Below are 20,373 nucleotides of genomic sequence, written 5' to 3'. Positions count from 1 at the left end.
TACATCGTTTTACATGACATTTCATGCTATGTATGTTCATCATACTTAGTACATTTGTTTTATATCACATGCTATGTATGTTCATCATACTTAGTACATTTGTTTTACATCACATGCTATGTATGTTCATTTGTTGCATACTTAGTACATTCACATCACATCACATGCTTACATTTGGGTATGACATTTGGTTTGTTTAAATGGGACAATATACATTCATTAACATTGATCACGCCGCTCGGTAGTAGGTAGTGGTACCATAGGACTTGACAAATCCCGTTCCTAAAATCCTATGTTTGTTTGGATGGATGGAATGACCGAATCCGAAAACATTTCTTTTGATAACTTTTACTCTAAGGTTGTCCTGCTGTCTCAAGGCTTGAATGTATGCATTTTCACAATACCGCATAAATGTTTGTATTCAGTATAGCATGCATTTCCACAAAACATAACATTGATTTAAACTGAGTTTTATTTCAATACTTTGTTTTGTGCATTTTCACCTATGGTTTAGTTGATACGTATTTCACTTGCCATACATGACATTTTGTTTACACATTACATGATTGACATTTGACATAGACATTTTGACATGGTTTTCACAATGACATTTGACAATTGGTTTAGACATGGGCAATTTACATTGGTGGTTTGTTTGGGTAAGTGATTTAAGTAACGAGGCGTGTCTAATGTGATACAAGCATGGTGGATACGCCGCTGGTACTTCCTATATATAAGTGCTTGTATTATATTACATGTCGTGGCGTTATTTAAATCATTCAATTTGGATTTACACATTTCTACACAAATAACATATTTTTTTTCACAAGACATTGTTTTACAAAAACAGTTGGTATTATACAAATTCATTTTTACTTGGTTATTCATTTAACCTTACAATCATTCTTTTATCTATACATATCTACCATCGCTTTTCAAACGATTTATAAAACAAAACATTTTACAAGGATCATGACTGATTTTTGCTAAACAACTTTTTCTAAACTTATAAGTCATGAATCCTAAATCAATAAAACCTATGTACTCGCCGGCATTTTTATGCTGACGTATTTTCACATGTGTTTCAGGTACGATAGTTGATGATATTGATGCATGCTCACATAGGATTGGACGAGGCCTTAGTGACCATAAAAGATGCAAGACTAGTTAAATTTTGTTTTACTTCTTTGTTTGTTAAGACATTGTAACTCTTTTAATCAATAAAACAACATTTTAATTTTTCCATGTGTTATGAAACAATAATTCTGTTACAACACTCCCCGACGATTCCGCCATGTTTTGTTGTTTTACGTGGTCGGGGTGTGACAGAAAAGTTGGTATCAGAGCTCATGGTTATAGGGAATTAGGTTATTAGTAATGCTTTGACCTAGTCTATAACCTTCCTAGGACCCTAACGCGAGTTTACTTGCGTTTAGTCATAAAACAATACTGTCACCTATCCTTAGGCGACAACCACAACAAGAACATAAATTTCAAAACCGCTTTGAAAACTAATCATCTGTTCTAGGATGATTTATTATATGGTTTTGAACCCTTCCAATTTGATTGTTGGCCTAGTGCCTTCTAAGTTTTCAAAATCTCGTCAAGGTTTTGGGTTCTAAATAATGTGAACACGTGCAAACCGGAAGAGTGAATGCCTGTACTCTGAGTTTTCTGTCTAAGGCTAGAGTGTTCGTACAAATCCGCAGTATTGGACCAGTCACTCTTACCTAGGAACTCTTGGGGTGAGTGTTCACTTATAGGCAAGCATGTCTTCAGCGATACATTATTATGACCCATTTACTTTGATTCTTCACCATCTCATTTGTTTGCCTTAGGTAACAAACAAATGATCGCCATTTCTATGCGTTGTCATTTTGTTTTGATCACCCGATAACCTTTCACTTGTTTCTTCCTATGTCTTTCATTTTCTTCTAGAATGTCTCTTTATCTCAGCAACGGTCAGATATCCGAGCAAACAGCCAAATTTGCCCAGCAAATAGGCAAAGTGATTCTGAAGCCTGTGGATCTAGGCATTGCCATGTCACATCTCAAAATGGAGCCACTCAAGAGTCACCGAAGGAAGCAGAAGTCAAGCCTGCACCAAAATCAAGAAAGCGTAAGGCTTCAAAGAAACCCGCAGCAGTTACACCCAATCAAACGGGCCCTAGCCAGGTAGTGACACCACCAGCTAGGAAGCCGTACTTGGGAGCTGCCCCATGGTGCAAGCGATGCAACCGTCATCATTTAAACCTCATACCCTGTTCCAAATGTACCTACTGTGGACGGTTGGGACATTTGATTAACATATGCCGCTTTGCTATCCAAAACAAAGTTGTTGCAAACCTTGCTGCTACCCAACTCCAAGTCAACCCTACTCAAGCTCGTTTCCCGTCTAGTACTTGCTACAACTATGGTGAGACGAGCCATTTCAGGAACAAATGCCCGAAGATTGTCAATGCAAATCCAATCCTTGGATGAGCATTTGGCCGAGCAAAAGATATTGTTGTCTTATGCCTTTGTTTCTTTTGTTTTCTTGTATTGTGAAACAATATGTTTTGTTCATAAATAAAAGTCATTGTTCGCAATTCTGATATACAAATGTAGTTACATGTGTGTATGGCATTTCCCTATGATACCTACATCAAGGAACTATGTTCTTTACAAACTACTCTTGTGATTCTCCCCTTCAAGTGATCGCTCATAATTTCCTCGAAAGTTCTAAATACTTGTTTCATTCTAAGAAACGAAGTACATGAAATGAAGTGACATTATGAGTAATCGTGCTTTTTCACACATCTGTGCCTTTGAATCCTTGGTTAGATAACTAAGGGTATTTTCAAATCTCATACCCATTACGTTCTGATTTTTCAACATGCATAACATAAGTTTTCAAAACAACCTTCGTGATTTCAGAAACATTTTATATATAGTTCAAAAACGTTTTTAATATAGTGTATTTACTTAACATATCATATGCATGATTTCAAAAACATTGTCTATATTTTCAAAAACAACCTCCATGATTTCAAAAACAATGTCTATGTTTTCAAAAACGACCTTCATGATTTCAAAATGTTATTAATACGGTATAATTACTTATATCAAGTGCATGATTTCAAAAGCATCATTCATGTTTTCAAAAACCTTATACATAATTTCAAAATTCATCCCGCATGATTTTTAAACATTTTTATAAATATACCTACCTAATACACCTACTTTATGATTTCAAAAGTATTATATATATAAGATTTCCAAAAACATTGAACACATTTTAGAACCCCATGCATAGTTTTCAAAGTATTTTCCTCATACATTGACTTAACCTTCAAACTCCGCTCCGTATGTCGCCTTGGCATATCTAGCATCTCAACTTCATAAGCATTTTATATCTCATGTTTTGACTTAAGCACATCCAGTGCAAGGTTTCAAAACATCTTCAACTTCAAAAATCCATATGGGATCTCTTTATCTTCACAATTAGACCCTTGTGGATGATTATCATTCAAATCGGAGTCCTTAATTGGATTCCTTGTATACCTAAATTCGAACATCTCGATTCTTTATAATCGAAAACGAATTTCCCCTTTAAGATCTTTCTATCTTCATAGTTTGATTCTTGATAATGTTTAAAAGTACCAAATGAAATCCATGGATTGGATTCCTGGTGTGCTTTAAATATCCGTGTCCAAAGATAACAAATCAAGTTAAACAATTATATGATTATCTGTTTATGCACTTTGTGTTTTCTTTTATGCATTTTTGTGTTTCTGAATACTCTGGATATTCGTTATCCAAATCCTCATAGAACCTTTCATATCTTCATATGAGGGATTCGTAGTAGGATATTCAAAAAGGTACTACCTTAAATCCTTATTGGGCTTCTACATGATAGACAAGACCTTTGGATTATATAGTACCATCCCATGATTCAAAAAGAGACCCTTTGAGTGGTCTAGTCAAAGGATTGATTCAGAATCTGGTTGAGAACGACATGTGATGATATAAGCTGAAAAGACTCCTTGGCGGTCTGGAGATCATTTATTGACTCAATTAAAAAGGACCCCAGTATGGTCTAATCACAATCATCACAGGCTCGTTCATTATTTTTGTGACAACTCGAACTTTAGACATGCTTTGATGTAACGTTACGTGCTCATGAGAACTGAATTATATGATTTTAAATGAATAATTGTTTACGTGTGTTGTGTATGTATGAATGTTATGTGTTGCACGAGCCCAAACTACACAAACCGGCCACACAAAGCCCTTTGGGCCACTCCTTGTGCACGCAGACCAAGTGGGCTCGGCCCACTCCCCACTCGCAACACACAAAACCGAGTTAGGGGTTTTGTTTTACCACTTTTGCAAATCACAAACACACACACAAACCCTAGAAGTTTTGCTCTCTCTCTCTCTCTCTCGTTTACTTGGAACCCGACGGCGAACAACACTTCTCGGCTCACCCTCTCTTTGATTCCAACCGGTTAGTGTACATTGTTATTTGATTGTATGTGATGATATTGTGATCTATGTGTTTACATGATAATTTTATATGTTTCTTGAACATTACATGATGTAATTCGGATGATGCTAGTATGGTTGATTGTGATAGAACCGGTTTTACATGTGTGCTTTGTTATAAATCAAATGTTAATAGGTGTTTCGGATTGTTAACATGTTCATACGGATCGGATGAAACTCGATGAAATCTGTTGTTATACTATATGATTCGGATGTTAACTTGTGGATATGCTAAGTTTTGGGCTAGGTAATTAGTCACGGTTACATGTTCATAGAAATAGATTGTTGTTCATATGAATGCAGTTCACGTTGATTCGATGTTCTTGAATGGTTATGAATATGCATGAAATCTAAATCAACTGTTGGTAAATTTCTGTGATTGATCTGATTTCGAAACTGCCGTAGATGTTTGCTAGAATCACGGAATAGTCAATGCAGGAATTATGGAAACCAGTTACACACGCGGTTGCGACTCGGCATCACTCGTTGCGAGTCGGAACCCCACTCGAGACCACAAACAGCACCAGCCGAAACAACGGTTGCGAGTCCCGTTGCGACTCGTAACCAGACCATGATGAACCGAGATCTTCATTGCGACTCGCAACCAGCCGTTGCGACTCGTAATCTCCGGTTGCGACTCGAGATCTCCGTTGCGACTCGAGATCTCCATTTACACGCACACTGTTGGGCCTTCACTGTCACGGGCCCAATGATTTGATTTGTGGGCTGTTTATTTATGGACTTATATGTGTTTGCTATTTGGGCCGATTGGGAATCTGGACTGTTTTGTTATTGGGCTGCTTATGTCATTGGGCCGGGTATTGTTGGACTTAGACAATTGGGTTCTCACATGCTATGTCTTATCTGCTTACGTGCGTACATATTTGCCATGACTAAACGTGATTACTGTACACGTGCTATATACGAACCTGACTCGTATAATAACCATGATAGGACGTGAGTGACCATTTACTTGCTACTTGTACTTTCTGTGTATCTGCCGAGCAAACCAAGGTGAGTTCACACAGCCAAGGCATGGGATTCCCGGGTTGGGAATTGGGTTGGATATGATGGATATGGAATGATTACTCGTACTTACGCATATACCAGACTATAGACCATCGTCCTCAGGTTAGTCAGGACACGTTACGTAAAGCCTACGTAACCCAGTACACTTGCCATATGTCTCCCGGGTCGGGAGGACACGTTACGTAAAGCCTACGTAACCCAATACCATCCACTGGCTTCCAGGTCGGAAGGCCACGCTGCGTAAAGCCTACGTAGCCCCCACGCGTACCACTGTCCTCGGGGAAGGGCACATCACGTAAAGCCTACGTGACCCTGTACGTTTTCCTGTTCTCGGTAAAGAAGAACACATGGTCGGAAGTTAGTCTAGTAAGTACCGTTAATGAGAAGCCCTCATTAGCCAGGATAACCATGGGAAGCCCCCACCAGTATTATGAACACTAGTATGGGAAGCCCCCACTAGCTATACTTATGCATGTTATGAACTTACTTCCTGTGAACTCGCTCAACTAGTTTGTTGATTATTTGCTGCATGCCTTGCAGGACCTTAGGTACTTTATGGAGCTTGCACAGGGAGGAGCAGGTCGTTGTGGCAGATGGATCATGAATATTATTGAACTTATAACTTTGTTGGGGTTTACTTTACATTGCTTCCGCTACTTAAAACAGTATTTGGTTTTGAAACATCAATCATGTCATGGTGACTTACATTGATTACTTTTATTATTAAATGCTATGTTTGATATGATTGATGGCTTGATCCTGGTCAGTCACGCTCCCAAGCGGTGGTACTCCGCGGGTGGATTTTTGGGGGTGTGACAGATTGGTATCAGAGCCATTGGTTATAGAGAACTTGGTTTTAATATGGGAAAACGTTTTATTAAAACCGGACTATAACCAGTACAGTGCTCTCAACGATCCACAACGACGCTTCGCTCCACGTGCAAGACTCGACATCCTAGGTAATAAGGTTATGTTTATTGCCTGTTTGCTAGAACTGCTTAGAACTTTGCTCGCATTACGCTTAGATACACATGCTTTGATTCCATGAGAACACCTATATGCCTACGCTTTTCTGTCATCGCCCTACTCGCGAACCATTCTTATGTATGCTACTTGTTACTATGAAGATCATGTCTGGAAGAATCAACATGACACAAGCCCAGCTAGAGGCTCTCGTTCAAGCCCAAGTCACAGCGGCATTTGCGGCTGCTCAAGCAGGTAGGATAACCTGTAGTTATAACTTACGCTAGGATCTTTAGATCCTACACTCCTAAACTAGCTTTTGTATTTAAACTTTGCCCTACTCGTACACAATAGGTCAACACGCGCAGCAGCCTGTCTGCACTTTCAAGAATTTCATGGACTGTCGTCCAAACTCTTTCAGCGGCACAGAAGGAGCGGTTGGACTCCTCCATTGGTTCGAGAAGTTAGAATCAGTATTCGAAATGTGCGAGTGCCCTGAGGCTCGCAAGGTCAAGTTTGCCACCGGTACTTTGGAAGGGATAGCACTGACTTGGTGGAACGCCCAAGTCCAGATCTTAGGGTTGGCAGCTGCTAACGCCACCCCATGGAACGACTTTAAGGAACTCATCAAGCGTGAGTATTGCACGCGGGAAGATATTCACAAGCTGGAAGACGAGCTGTATAACTTGAAAATGGTTGGATCGGAAATCGAAGCGTATACCAAACGGTCCAATGAGCTGGCCGTTCTGTGTCCTACTATGGTGGACCCTCCATACAAGCGCATTGAGTTGTACCTCAAGGGATTGGCGCCAGAGATTCAAAGCCACGTGACGTCGGCTAATCTCGAAAACATTCAGGAAATACAGCGTCTCGCTCACCGTATCACCAATCAGGCAGTGGAACAGAATAGACTGCCCAAGCGTGTTAATGCTACTGCTAATGTCACCACCTCAGTTACTCCTGCTACATCTGGTGACAGTAAAAGGAAATGGGATGGGGATTCTAGCAAAGGTTCAGCATCTGTTCAGCCACAAGCTCAGCAACAGAAGATCGATCACTATCAGAGTCCCAGTCAGCAATCCTCTGGTGGTCACAGACAGAGGAGATATCAGGGTAGTCAACCCAGGTGCCACAACTGCAACAGGCATCACCACGGCCCATGTAACAAGGGTCGTTGTCAAAGGTGTCTTAAGATGGGTCACGAGGCCAAAGACTGTAGGAGTCCACGGCCTGCGAATCAGAATCAGCAGCCTCAGCAACCAGCTCCACAGAACCAACAGCCACAGCAGCAGCCACAGCGTGGAAACCGGGGGTGTTTCCAGTGTGGGGCTGAAGGTCACTTCAAACGCGATTGCCCTCAATTGAACCAGAATCGCAACAACAATAACCAGGGCAACGGGAACAACAACGGTGGAAACAACAACAACAACAACGGCAATGAAGCTCGTGGTCGCGCTTTTGTGCTAGGTCGAGGCGACGCAGTGAACGATCCCAACGTTGTCATGGGTAAGTTTCTCCTTGACAATATTTACGTTACTGTTTTATTTGATTCGGGTGCGGATACAAGCTATATGTCTGTGAAAATGTGTCAACTGCTAAAACGTGCACCAACACTTTTACCCACCAAACATGTAGTAGAGTTAGCTAACGGTAAAAGTCTAGAAGCCACGCACGTAGTTCAGGGTTGTAATCTTATCCTTGCTGGTCAAGCCTTCTCTATTGATCTCATTCCCATAGTTTTGGGTAGCTTCGACGTCGTGATTGGGATGGATTGGTTATCCCAACACCAGGCAGAAATATTATGCAGCGAAAAGGTTATTCGCATTCCTCGTTCTGGTCAGGAACCTCTAGAAGTGCAAGGTGACAAGAGTGGTGCTGTGGTTGGCATCATCTCTTTCTTGAAGGCTCAGAAATGTTTACGAAAGGGGCACACAGCCATTCTGGCTCTCGTTACAGACGCATCAGCAAAGGAAAAGAAATTGGAAGATATTCCAATTGTACGTGATTACCCCCAGGTGTTTCCTGAAGACTTACCTGGCTTACCGCCTCATCGTCAGGTCGAATTTTAGATCGAGCTCGCTCCAGGAGCAGCACCCATAGCTCGCGCACCATATCGTCTAGCTCCATCAGAATTGGAGGAATTGTCAAAGCAACTGCAGGAACTCTTGGAAAAGGGTTTCATACGACCAAGCTCTTCGCCTTGGGGAGCCCCAGTACTCTTTGTGAAGAAGAAAGACGGTACGTTCAGGATGTGTATAGACTACAGGGAACTGAACAAGGTGACGGTGAAGAACCGTTATCCTCTTCCGCGCATCGACGACTTATTCGACCAGTTGCAAGGGTCGTGTTACTACTCGAAGATAGACTTGAGGTCTGGTTATCATCAGCTGAGAGTCCGGGATGAGGACGTCTCCAAGACAGCTTTCAGAACTCGTTACGGTCACTACGAGTTTCTCGTCATGCCATTTGGGTTAACGAACGCGCCTGCTGTATTTATGGATCTTATGAACAGGGTGTGCAAACCCTATCTCGACAAGTTCGTCATAGTATTTATCGACGACATTCTGATTTACTCCAAAAGTCGGGAGGAACACGAGCAGCATCTTCGTCTTATTTTGGAACTCCTTCGGAAGGAACAGTTGTACGCCAAGCTTTCTAAATGCGACTTCTGGCTTCGTGAAGTCCACTTCTTAGGCCACGTAGTGAACAAGGATGGGATACATGTCGATCCATCCAAGGTAGATTCGATCAGAAACTGGCCTGCACCGCGTACACCGACAGAAATACGTCAATTCTTGGGTCTGGCAGGTTACTACAGACGGTTTATTAGAGACTTTTCGAAGATTGCTCAGCCGCTTACGCTACTGACACAGAAGGGTGTTACCTATCGCTGGGGAGAGCCCCAGGAGACTGCTTTTCAGCACCTAAAGGATAGACTTTGCAGCGCACCTATCCTCTCATTGCCAGAGGGCACAGAAGACTTCGTAGTATATTGTGATGCATCCATTCGGGGATTGGGATGTGTGTTAATGCAGCGCGACAAGGTTATTGCTTACGCCTCTCGTCAACTCAAGGTTCACGAACGGAATTACACGACGCACGATTTAGAGCTGGGAGCTGTTGTTTTCGCGCTTAAGATATGGCGACACTACCTGTACGGTACCAGGTGCACGATTTACACCGATCACAGGAGTCTCGAGCATATCCTTAAGCAGAAGGATTTGAATATGCGTCAACGACGATGGGTCGAGTTACTTAACGATTACGAATGCGCTATTAAGTATCATCCAGGCAAAGCCAATGTTGTGGCTGATGCCCTTAGTCGAAAGGACACTTTACCTCGGCGCGTGCGAGCGCTACAGCTTACAATTCAGTCTAGCCTCCCCGCTCAGATACGAGCTGCTCAGACAGAAGCACTGAAGCCCGAAAACGTCCAAGCTGAAGCCTTACGCGGCTCACGACAACAGATGGAACAGAAGGCAGACGGCGCCTACTATGTAACGGGCCGGATTTGGGTCCCACTTTATGGCGGTCTACGCGAACTTGTGATGGATGAAGCACACAAGTCTCGCTACTCGGTACATCCAGGGTCGGATAAAATGTACCACGACATCAGCACTACATATTGGTGGCCTAGTATGAAGGCCCACATTGCTACGTATGTTGGAAAATGCTTGACCTGTGCAAGAGTCAAGGTCGAATATCAGAAACCAGCTGGCCTACTTCAGCAGCCTAAGATACCTCAATGGAAATGGGAGGAAATTTCCATGGATTTTGTTACGGGTTTACCTAGATCCCAGCGTGGGAACGATACAATATGGGTCATAGTTGATCGACTCACCAAGTCTGCACACTTCCTGCCGATTAAGGAAACGGACAAGTTCTCCACTCTTGCAGACGTATACCTTAAGGAAGTTGTCTCGAGGCACGGGGTGCCCACGTCTATCATTTCGGATCGCGATGCACGATTCACGTCAGAACTTTGGCAAGCAATGCACAAATCTTTTGGCTCAAGGTTAGACATGAGCACAGCATACCACCCTCAGACGGATGGGCAGTCTGAGCGAACGATTCAAACCCTTGAAGACATGCTTCGGGCATGCGTCATCGATTTCGGCAACGGCTGGGAAAAGCACCTCCCTCTGGTGGAGTTTTCTTACAATAACAGTTATCACACCAGCATTCAAGCCGCTCCATTCGAGGCATTGTACGGGCGTAAATGCCGGTCACCTCTCTGTTGGGCAGAGGTGGGAGATAGTCAGATCACGGGTCCAGAGATTGTAGTGGACGCCACAGAAAAGATTGCACAGATACGACAACGCATGGCGGCAGCACGCGACCGTCAGAAAGCCTACGCGGACAAGCGTAGAAAGCCTTTGGAATTTGAGGTCGGGGACCGGGTCTTATTAAAAGTTTCACCCTGGAAGGGTGTGGTACGTTTTGGCAAACGGGGCAAACTAAATCCGCGGTACGTCGGACCCTTCGAAATCATAGAAAAGATTGGCAAGGTAGCCTACAAGTTGAAACTACCAGCTGAACTCGGGGCAGTTCACAATGTTTTTCATGTATCGAACTTAAAGAAGTGCCTATCTGATGAAAATCTTATCATTGCTTTTAAGGAACTCACTATCGACGAGCGGTTGCAGTTCGTCGAGGAACCAGTTGAAATCACGGACCGGGATGTGAAGGTCCTCAAACACAAGAGAATCCCTCTTGTCCGAGTTCGTTGGAACTCCAAACGTGGCCCAGAGTACACCTGGGAACGCGAAGACAGGATGACAGAAAAGTACCCCCAGTTATTCGGGAACCAGGCAACCACTACTGAGGCTGAAGCTACTACTTCGGAATTTCGGGACGAAATTCCAGATCAACGGGGGGAGGATGTGACACCCCAGGAAAATCAGTGAACGGTATAGTTTACCTAGCTTCCTCAGTGAGTGCATACCAAATTTTGGGACGAAATTTCCAATTAGTTGGGGATAATGTGACAACTCGAACTTTAGACATGCTTTGATGTAACGTTACGTGCTCATGAGAACTGAATTATATGATTTTAAATGAATAATTGTTTACGTGTGTTGTGTATGTATGAATGTTATGTGTTGCACGAGCCCAAACTACACAAACCGGCCACACAAAGCCCTTTGGGCCACTCCTTGTGCACGCAGACCAAGTGGGCTCGGCCCACTCCCCACTCGCAACACACAAAACCGAGTTAGGGGTTTTGTTTTACCACTTTTGCAAATCACAAACACACACACAAACCCTAGAAGTTTTGCTCTCTCTCTCTCTCTCTCGTTTACTTGGAACCCGACGGCGAACAACACTTCTCGGCTCACCCTCTCTTTGATTCCAACCGGTTAGTGTACATTGTTATTTGATTGTATGTGATGATATTGTGATCTATGTGTTTACATGATAATTTTATATGTTTCTTGAACATTACATGATGTAATTCGGATGATGCTAGTATGGTTGATTGTGATAGAACCGGTTTTACATGTGTGCTTTGTTATAAATCAAATGTTAATAGGTGTTTCGGATTGTTAACATGTTCATACGGATCGGATGAAACTCGATGAAATCTGTTGTTATACTATATGATTCGGATGTTAACTTGTGGATATGCTAAGTTTTGGGCTAGGTAATTAGTCACGGTTACATGTTCATAGAAATAGATTGTTGTTCATATGAATGCAGTTCACGTTGATTCGATGTTCTTGAATGGTTATGAATATGCATGAAATCTAAATCAACTGTTGGTAAATTTCTGTGATTGATCTGATTTCGAAACTGCCGTAGATGTTTGCTAGAATCACGGAATAGTCAATGCAGGAATTATGGAAACCAGTTACACACGCGGTTGCGACTCGGCATCACTCGTTGCGAGTCGGAACCCCACTCGAGACCACAAACAGCACCAGCCGAAACAACGGTTGCGAGTCCCGTTGCGACTCGTAACCAGACCATGATGAACCGAGATCTTCATTGCGACTCGCAACCAGCCGTTGCGACTCGTAATCTCCGGTTGCGACTCGAGATCTCCGTTGCGACTCGAGATCTCCATTTACACGCACACTGTTGGGCCTTCACTGTCACGGGCCCAATGATTTGATTTGTGGGCTGTTTATTTATGGACTTATATGTGTTTGCTATTTGGGCCGATTGGGAATCTGGACTGTTTTGTTATTGGGCTGCTTATGTCATTGGGCCGGGTATTGTTGGACTTAGACAATTGGGTTCTCACATGCTATGTCTTATCTGCTTACGTGCGTACATATTTGCCATGACTAAACGTGATTACTGTACACGTGCTATATACGAACCTGACTCGTATAATAACCATGATAGGACGTGAGTGACCATTTACTTGCTACTTGTACTTTCTGTGTATCTGCCGAGCAAACCAAGGTGAGTTCACACAGCCAAGGCATGGGATTCCCGGGTTGGGAATTGGGTTGGATATGATGGATATGGAATGATTACTCGTACTTACGCATATACCAGACTATAGACCATCGTCCTCAGGTTAGTCAGGACACGTTACGTAAAGCCTACGTAACCCAGTACACTTGCCATATGTCTCCCGGGTCGGGAGGACACGTTACGTAAAGCCTACGTAACCCAATACCATCCACTGGCTTCCAGGTCGGAAGGCCACGCTGCGTAAAGCCTACGTAGCCCCCACGCGTACCACTGTCCTCGGGGAAGGGCACATCACGTAAAGCCTACGTGACCCTGTACGTTTTCCTGTTCTCGGTAAAGAAGAACACATGGTCGGAAGTTAGTCTAGTAAGTACCGTTAATGAGAAGCCCTCATTAGCCAGGATAACCATGGGAAGCCCCCACCAGTATTATGAACACTAGTATGGGAAGCCCCCACTAGCTATACTTATGCATGTTATGAACTTACTTCCTGTGAACTCGCTCAACTAGTTTGTTGATTATTTGCTGCATGCCTTGCAGGACCTTAGGTACTTTATGGAGCTTGCACAGGGAGGAGCAGGTCGTTGTGGCAGATGGATCATGAATATTATTGAACTTATAACTTTGTTGGGGTTTACTTTACATTGCTTCCGCTACTTAAAACAGTATTTGGTTTTGAAACATCAATCATGTCATGGTGACTTACATTGATTACTTTTATTATTAAATGCTATGTTTGATATGATTGATGGCTTGATCCTGGTCAGTCACGCTCCCAAGCGGTGGTACTCCGCGGGTGGATTTTTGGGGGTGTGACAATTTTCCTCCCCTACACATTCTAAGATGCACTACGTGACTATGCAAGGAATTACGTAATTATGGATGCATACATAATTATGAAGTTCAGTGCACGGAAACCGCGGTAAGACTCATTATGTGTAAGAACCAATAGTGGCGACCGTAACAAAATGTGAACAATGTAATAGAGGTACGGTGGACGCACCAATAACACTTTATATACTTGTATATAAGTGACCCTCTCACGTTGCAAGCATGATGTTATTTAAGGTTACTAGAAGTTCAGGACTCTAACCAGTGTTGTTCGATCTTTTCAACTTCATGTTTCAAGCTCTCACAAGTTTTCTCTAAATAAATTTCGGGACGAAATTTCCTGAAGTAGGGGAGACTGTGACACCCGTGTCTCTTCAATCATCAAACAAATACCAAACCAATGAAATATTGTATTTCATACTTGGGATTTGTATAAACATGTGTATTATTTGCACATATCAACTCTTGTTCGATTCCGGGCTTTAGATCGCTTTCTGGAGGGTTATACGCGCACTGATGTGTAAATATAACCAGTTTAATGCAACAAACACTCCGGAATAGTGACATAGGCTTAACATACCTTAAATAACCTTTACATAACTTAGAAATAAGTTTTGGAAGGTTTGGTATGCCGAAACCAAGTTTATTCGCTTACAGGGACTAAATTCGACAAACTGCGAAAGTATGCCAATTTGAACTGTAACGAACCTTCCGGAACTTGACCATAAGTTAAACATACCCTAAATATCCTTTACATAGCTTAGAAATAGGCTTTGAGGTATTCGGTGTGCTAAAATAAACTTTTGGGTCATTGAGGGACTAAAAGCGTCAAAAAGTGCATAAGTTTGCATTTTCGCGCATAACTTACGTTCCGAATACATCCGGACATCCAAAAATTTATGCAAGCATTAAAATATTTTATTTTAGTGTTTGGCATGAGAAAAATCCATTCGTCGCGTAATTTGGATCGTCTTTCGCGCTTATGCGCATTCCGTCGTAATTAAGCGAACATCGCGATGGTACGACCAAACGAACCGACATCCGGAATATTTTTGAGCATGTTTCAAGTCCCTACACTTTAACTTCATCTTAGAGCCTTGAAATGAGGTTAACGAGGCTTAAACGTGCCAAAATGGGCCAAAATACATGTTTCTGAAGTGCATGGACTAAAACTGCAATTTCTGAACTGTGACCCTCAGGCGGGGCGCGTAAGATCCCATGTATGTCTTACGCGGGCCGCATGGCCTCCCCAGATGTGCAAAATCAGTTTTAACAGCTGTTATGCACTCCAAACCCAATTGCAAATGGTATTTTCAATCCATGGGCTGAATCTAGGGGTGCCCAAGGTTCCCCAAAACAATGGGCCCATGTGTACGGCCGAGATCGAAGCACGTTTCGCGATGAACGATCCTAACGGTCTTGGTTTTCCTATAAATACCCTCACCCACTTCATTCTTTCCCCACTTGATTTCTGAGATTTCTCTAAGTTGGGGAGTTTCATCACCTCATACCTGAGAATACTTGGAAAATCAAACTTGCGGGGACCTTCTGTAAGTATTCTTTCGCGTTTTTCATTCGTTTTAGCGTTAAAGTCAAACTGCGTTTGACTTTCTGCATTTACCAGTTTATGGTCAATGCGAAGTTCGTTTGAACTTCACGACGTGAGCGTAATCACGATGGTTATAGTCCCTAGTGACTATACCTACTGATTTCCACGTTCTCTAGGCTCAGTGACGAGTCGTAGTTTCGGCCAAAATGCGTTTTCTCACGTATTTTGTAACCAAACTACTATAGAGTATTAAAACCGTTTGTTTTAATACCAAACCTGTTTTCTAACTTTACTAAACATGTTCTAGCATGTTTAGCTCGTCGCTTTTAGATTTGTGCTTGTCAAGGGTCGTAAAGGTAAGCGATCTAAACAATCGCTTATACTTTCGAACCCGACCCATTTGGTCGACCATTAGGGTCCGACCAAACACATTAGGTGACCATAGTTGTATAGGGAATAACCTTCCGAGGTTATACCTTATGGTCCCGTCGTTTAAGTAGTTGTATGATAGGTAGTTTATATGCCTTAGGTAAATTACCAAAATACCCTTTTTACGCATAAATTCATTTTAAGCACATGTAACTTAATTTTTTGACATCTAAACTGATTTAGCAACAATATTAGACATGTTAAGGCATATAATACTTGTCATAGGACTAGTTAAGCGGTCCGAACGCGTTATACGCAAACGGCACGTTAAAGTAGCATAAGCTACCTAAACGGGTCGTAATGGGTCGAAAGCACTTAGGTTAGGTTTCATTTTAGTATGTGGGCTTTGATTAACCATATCATATGAGTTCCAATACTCATTTGGTTTACGAAACTTCATACTATCCAATCCCCCGATTTAGGTCCGGTTATTTATGTAGTTATCTATATAGGGTGCCGTTTGATTCCATGATCCCTCTAGCTTTGCTTGGTTGTTGTTCAAGACTTCTAAGCATCCTCAAGTGAGTACATAGACCCCTCTTTTACTGTTTTTCAAACATTTTGGGGTGAAACACATGTGCCTACTTGTTACTTTCATGCTTTCCATGTTTTTCATATCATATACTTGCTATGTTCATTAGTACATTATTAGTACATGATTTCATTATGTTTTTGCTATGTATGTCCATTGTGTGCATATTTAGTACATCATTTTACATGACATTTCATGCTATGTATGTTCATCATACTTTGTACATTTGTTTTACATCACATGCTATGTATGTTCATCATACTTAGTACATTTGTTTTACATCACATGCTATGTATGTTCATCATACTTAGTACATTTGTTTTACATCACATGCTATGTATGTTCATTTGTTGCATACTTAGTACATTCACATCACATCACATGCTTACATTTGGGTATGACATTTGGTTTGTTTAAATGGGACAATATACATTCATTAACATTGATCACGCCGCTCGGTAGTAGGTAGTGGTACCATAGGACTTGACAAATCCCGTTCCTAAAATCCTAGGTTTGTTTGGATGGATGGAATGACCGAATCCGAAAACATTTCTTTTGATAACTGTTACTCTAAGGTTGTCCTGCTGTCTCAAGGCTTGAATGTATGCATTTTCACAATACCGCATAAATGTTTGTATTCAGTATAGCATGCATTTCCACAAAACATAACATTGATTTAAACTGAGTTTTACTTCAATACTTTGTTTTGTGCATTTTCACCTATGGTTTAGTTGATACGTATTTCACTTGCCATACATGACATTTTGTTTACACATTACATGATTGACATTTGACATAGACATTTTGACATGGTTTTCACAATGACATTTGACAATTGGTTTAGACATGGGCAATTTACATTGGTGGTTTGTTTAGGTAAGTGATTTAAGTAACGAGGCGTGTGTAATGTGATACAAGCATGGTGGATACGCCGCTGGTACTTCCTATATATAAGTGCTTGTATTATATTACATGTCGTAGCGTTATTTAAGTCATTCAATTTGGATTTACACATTTTTACACAAATAACATATTTTTTTTTCACAAGACATTGTTTTACAAAAACAGTTGGTATTATACAAATTCATTTTTACTTGGTTATTCATTTAACCTTACAATCATTCTTTTATCTATACATATCTATCATCGCTTTTCAAACGATTTATAAAACAAAACATTTTACAAGGATCATGACTGATTTTTGCTAAACAACTTTTTCTAAACTTATAAGTCATGAATCCTAAATCAATAAAACCTATGTACTCGCCGGCATTTTTATGCTGACGTATTTTCACATGTGTTTCAGGTACGATAGTTGATGATATTGATGCATGCTCACATAGGATTGGACGAGGCCTTAGTGACCATAAAAGATGCAAGACTAGTTAAATTTTGTTTTACTTCTTTGTTTGTTAAGACATTGTAACTCTTTTAATTAATAAAACAACATTTTAATTTTTCCATGTGTTATGAAACAATAATTCTGTTACAACACTCCCCGACGATTCCGCCACGTTTTGTTGTTTTACGTGGTCGGGGTGTGACAATATATGCAATTTACTAATCAATTTAATTACAGGCATGCCGTGTAGGCACGCTGTTGCAACAATATGGAATATGGCTTCTAACGGGCAAAGGGTTGGTGCATTAGAGAGTTGGGTTAATCACATCTACACTTTGGCAAGGTGGAAGCAGGTTTATCATTTTAAGGTAAATCCTATAAACGGAAGGTCTTTATAAGCTAGGTATCCAGTTCCTACCACCCTCACACCACCAGATCATCATAAGCAAGTGGGAAGGCCCAAGAAGGAAAGGAAGAGGTCTGCATTGGAAGTGGAGGACATGACACACTCTGGAAGGTTGTTGAAGAAACACACCAAAGGAAAGTGTACCAAATGTGGAAAAGTAGGGCACAACATTAGGACATGCAAGGGTTAATGTAGTGTTTAGGTTTGTGTGAACTGGTCTAGGTTGGTCTTTTAGTGCAGGGTTTGTTATGCTAGAACAATTGTATGTATTTTGGTACTTGTAAGGGTTTGTTTTGGTCTTGTGCAATGCTTTTTAAATTGGTCTTTGTTACGGATGTTTATGGCCTACCAAGTTTATGGTATATCTACTTTATTTATGTTTTGTTATTTGAATGTGGAATGGGTCAATGGTTATGCACTTTTTAAGTTCGGTTTATGCAATGGTCATTCAAAGGTTCTGCACTTTATATGTTTGGTTTATGCATTGGTCGTTCAAAGTTTCTACACTTTTTATGTTTGGTTTATGCATTGGTCGTTCAAAGGTTCTGCACTTTTTATGTTTAGTTTATGCATTGGTCATTCAAAGGTTCTACACTTTTGATACTGTAAACACCACACATTTTACCACAGTTACATACTATTAACACTTTTAAAACATCATATTTCATTAGATTGTAGTCAAAATTCATTGATAAACATCACATCGTATTACATTAGTGCATAAACACAGACACTACATGTTAAACATACCAAGAGGACCTTTTAAGACATACCAACACTAGATACAACCTCTAAACACAGACTATATACATCATGAAACAAATCCAGCTAATTATCAACCACCTCTTCAGTTTGCTTGCTTGTAGTTGACTTTCTTTGACCTTGTCTTCAAGCTTGTTCCTTTCAGCTTCAAGAAAATTCTTTGCTCTAAGCAGTCCAGGAATGATGTTAACACACCTTTGACATCTTGTTTTATCAAACAAGCCGATGAAACCACATTCTGAATCCTAATTTAAACATAACAGTAAACCTCAATAACCAAGTAAGTGAAGAACCCTAATTTACCAATAGTACCTGATCAGGACATGCATAAAAACGCCGACCAGGGTTACGATCGGTCCATGATGTCAAAATTATGGTTTCTTTCCCACATTCGCATATCACCATTGTTGGTTCTGTCGAAGTATTAGGAATTGCAGGTGTGGGTTGTTTTGAAATGAGGGCGATTAGGGTTAAATGGGGGTTTTAATGGGGGAGAAACAGTTGGTAGGTGAAAGGACCTTAATGCCCCTCACGTGGGTCCCACGTGAGTAAGGTTAACTGAGAATTTTAACATGGTTTGGGGTAAAGGATATACCATGTTAGGATTTGTTAACATTAAGTATGATTAATGTAATTATTGAAGACAAAGTATATGATTTGCAATAACATACATACATAAAGGACGATTTTTGTAATTTACTCTTTTATTCATATATACTATTTAGTTCATTGTCATCTAGTTGTTAATGTAGAGCTAACTTACTTGATAGATGTCTCTTAGAGAAGAGGTTTTAAATTCAAGCTTGAACAAAGACAACAAAATTAGAATTAATTATGTAAAAGAGTATGAGAAAACACTAACATTAAAAAAAATCATCACCTAATTTTTAATGAACTTAGTAAATATGAATAGATAAATCATGACAACAAAGAAAACAAAATATTGGCATAAATAGTTAAGTGATGCGATTACTTGAATTATTTATGATTTTGGTATATAGCTTTTACAAATTACATATTTATTTCTTGTGACACTAATTTAAGTCAAAAATCTATTAGATTATGAATTGATAAAAAAAATATCTTCACTATTCATCAACGACTAGACTCTTAAGCCATAAAATACATATGTATTTTGGTCTATAGCTTTTATAAAATACATATTTGTTTCTTGTGACACTAACTTAAGTAAAAAATCTATTGAATTATGAGTTGATCAAAATATCTTCACTATTCATCAAGGACCGGACTCTAAGTCACAATCACACACCTCATTGCAACTATAAGTTTCTTTATTGTCGTTTCACATTTGCGCATCACCAAACAACTATAGAAATCTGACATACATTCTAACAACAATTAGTATCCTAGACCAAATCTGTTAACCGCGAGTGAACCGTAAGACCAAACATGTAATTTCTCAAATCTTGAGATCAAACATAACATGAACATATGCGATTCTTCCATAATTATACAAACGTGTGCTAATAAGTTTTTGAGTAAAATGCACGGATAGTCCCTGTGGTTTGGTGAAATTTCACCTTTAGTCCCTAACTTTTCAAAATTACACTCTTAGT

The sequence above is a fragment of the Helianthus annuus genome, chromosome 10, assembly GCF_002127325.2.
Source record: "Helianthus annuus cultivar XRQ/B chromosome 10, HanXRQr2.0-SUNRISE, whole genome shotgun sequence".
Lineage (NCBI taxonomy): Eukaryota > Viridiplantae > Streptophyta > Magnoliopsida > Asterales > Asteraceae > Helianthus > Helianthus annuus.
This window is presented reverse-complemented; position numbering follows the sequence as displayed.